A 3,345-nucleotide genomic window follows, 5' to 3' on the forward strand; every position below is an offset into this window, starting at 1 on the left:
TCGCATTTATCCGGCTGTAGGCGAAGCCCTGCTTTTCGCAATCGTTCGGCCAATTTTTTAAACTTAATTTCGTGCTCGCGCAGAGAGCTAGCATACACCACTATGTTGTCCAGGTAGACGAACAATTTTATCCCTTGCAACCCGGTCAGCACTTGATCCATGAGTCGCTGGAACGTCGCCGGGGCATTTTTCAGCCCGAAAGGAATTCTCTTAAAATGGTAATGGCCAAAGGGTGTAGAGAAAACCGTTTTCGGCGCGTCTGACTCATGCATCGGTATCTGATGGAAACCAGATGCTAGGTCCAAGACACTGAAATACTTGGCGCTCCCCAACTGGTCAAGTATCTTGGTGATGTTAGGGAGGGGGTATGCGTCTCCTATCGTTTTTTCGTTCAATGCGCGGAAATCGATCACCATACGCCAACGCCGATTTCCCTCGGGTTTCTTGGGCACGATCCACAAGGGGGAATTATATGGTGAATTAGAATGTTCGATGATATCATCTTTTAGCAATTTATCGACCTGCTTGATGATTTCCTCCCTGTGCATCGGCGGGAATCGATATTGTTTTACGTTCACAGGAACGTTGTCGGTGGTCGCTATAACGTGCGAAGTGGCGTTTGTGGAGCCTAACGGATCAGTGGGGAGTTGAAAGAAGTCGGCATGGTCTCTCACGAGGGCATTAACATGTTCCGCCTCTATGTCGCTAAGATGATCCAGCCTAAGCAGATGACAAGAGTGGTTCTATCGCGCTCACGCGATGCTTCCTCCGGTGTCGATGTGACGACGCAATTAATGGCGCGACTTTCCCGTGGCGGCCTCGGCGCGATTAGAGCGATTTCCCCTAAGGGAATCGTCGGGACGGCAATCTCTTGGTCCGATTCTGTAGTGTTCACGATTTGTACGTATGCTCTTCCCTCTCTATTAGTCACGATAGCTTCTCCTAAGTAAACTCCATCCGCGACGCTAAGTCGAGGGAGGTAGCCGGTCTCGATTTCGGAGTTAGTGACGTTAACGTAAAACGTTGTCCGCGATCATGCGGGAATTAGAATTTTCTTTGAATGCCTGAAGGGTAGCCTGATCCCCCGCCACTCGACTATTTCGCGAGCGAAAGCGATAGTGGCGTCATCGCGGAGGAAGTCGGATCCTAGGATTCTTCCCTGCTCGATCGGGAAGCTGTCAGGAACGGTGTGCAAATTTATCTCGTGACCCCGGAACTGGATGGTTATTGACCCTAAGGTCTCGATTCTGCCGGTCGTTATCCCTGTGAGATAGATCGTATCATTTTTGACGATGGGCGTGCTCGGGTGCACGTGTTTTTTCTTTATAAGGTTAGGTGCGGCCCGGTGTCGACCATAAAGTCGGTTGGTCCTGCTAAACCGCTAACGGATAGCAGAATGGATGGGGCGTGAGACGGTCCAGATAAATTTAGGATTGCGACTCGGATGCTTGCGCTTCCTCGCGAACCGTTTCTACCGTGTTCACCGGACGCGCATTTCTCGGGGGATCCGCACGCGGCGCGTCGATCCCGCGAGGCGGATCCTGACCGTTTCCCGGCCCGTTAAGTCTACTGTTATTATACTGTTGTTTACGACACTCTTCTCATGCCCGCGATTCTTACAGTACCTACACCACTTGTCGTTTCGCGGCGTTTCGGAGTTACGCGTGGCACGGTCTCCATTCCGCGGCCCGGATGAGTTTCTGTTATCGTATCGCGCTGGTCGCATCTCGGTGCGGCGCTCGGTCCACTCGGAGAGGCGGTGTGGCTGATAATTTCGTTCGCGGTTCCTGTAATCGCTTTATCGCGGGGGCGAATGTTGCCTCTCAGGCGGGGGCGTTGGTCTGTAACGTATGTTGCGTCCTGCGTCCGGCTCGGGTGATCGGCGGCGTGCATCGGTCGTTTGTCTTGGCGGTTGTCCGAGTCGCGCGGGGAGCCCGTAACGCTGGCGTTCGAGCTCATCGCGCTTCGCGATCATTTTTGCAGCTGCAAAAGCTTCGAAAGGCTCGCGATAATGCTCCGGCCGCAGCTGTAGCCGGTACGGGGTGGAGAGACCCTCGCAGAAACAATGAGCAGTAAGTCGTCAATCTCACTGGTCACCGCAGAGTTCAGGGTCCCGCGAGCGCGTCGTTCCCCGTCGCGTATTGCAGATCGAAGCTCTTTAACACGGTCTATGTAATCTAGGATATGTTCGTTGAGACGGAGGTGTACGGCGGTCAGCTCTCCTCGGTATTGCGCTATGCTCTTGACAGAACCGAAGGCACTATTGAGCAGATCCGAGAGTTATGTAACTGACTCGCAGGGTTCGTCGGCTACCGCAGAATGCGCGTGACCCCGTAATTTGGTTATAAGTAGACGCGTGAGGGGTTTTTCGTAATGCGAGGGAAGGATATCGCGAGCTTGCCTACAGGCCCCGAGGAACTTGGACAATGATATATTATAACCGTCGAAGTGCGGCATGTACTTGGTGGCTTTCCGGTAGATAATCTTCGGAACGGCGGGCGGTTCGGCACCCGACTCGTTGTGATCCCCGAATAACGGTGGCGTCTCACCGAACGGCTGGCCTGGCGGTAGGCTAGGGCTTCGCAACGGTGGGTCGCGGCGTATGTCCATTTCGCGTCGCATGCTATTTAATTCGGCGCGCAACGACGCCATCATATCGCTCATCTCGCGTAACGCGGCTCGGCCTTCCTCGGCATCGGCGCGGTCCCGCTGCAAAACGGCATTTTCTGCCCGAACTCGCTCCTTCTCTCAGTTTACCGCGTCGTGTCCCAGCCTAATTCTATCCTTCTTCCGGTTTACCGCTTCATTCTCCGCGCGGACTCTCTCTCTTTCTTTTTCTAACGCATCGGCGTCGGCTTGCAACTGTGCGGCGCGCTCCTCTTGCGCGGCGCGAATCCTATCGAGCTCCTCCTCGGTCAGAGGTTTCTTAGGGTTATTGCGAGTATTCATATCGCTCTCTTTAGGTTTTACCGGGGTGCGAAGCATAAGATGCGATAATCACGGTACGAACGCTGGGTGGGTCGGTGAGATTTGCCGATATGTTCGACTCTCCCGATTAACGATATCCCACCGCTGTCACCAAATATGTTACGTCAAGACCGCGGGGACCCCTCCGATAAGCTCAGCGGCAAATTATTGAAAACGCTCCCGAGGAATTTCAGCAAATTACGCGGCTGACCTTGCGATTAAACCGACGAGTAATTATTTGACCGTGAGCGGATCAGTGAAACGGAGAAATTGGTTAGCCGGCGCGATAAAATGCCGTTGGGAGTGGGATTCGTCCGCAGATGTTTTCTATGGTGTTACCTAATTCCCTGAGTACTTCCAGAGATAAAAACCTCGATG

General features: G+C 53.4%; 1 pseudogene; it reads right to left on the reverse strand.

The window, feature by feature from the left end:
- Positions 1-1,286: 1,286 nt before the first annotated feature.
- On the reverse strand, positions 1,287-3,122 carry LOC148935051 (uncharacterized; annotated as a pseudogene).
- Positions 3,123-3,345: the final 223 nt, after the last annotated feature.

The sequence above is a fragment of the Pogonomyrmex barbatus genome, unplaced genomic scaffold, assembly GCF_055798465.1.
Source record: "Pogonomyrmex barbatus isolate J1 unplaced genomic scaffold, ASM5579846v1 scaffold6, whole genome shotgun sequence".
NCBI classification, from domain to species: domain Eukaryota; kingdom Metazoa; phylum Arthropoda; class Insecta; order Hymenoptera; family Formicidae; genus Pogonomyrmex; species Pogonomyrmex barbatus.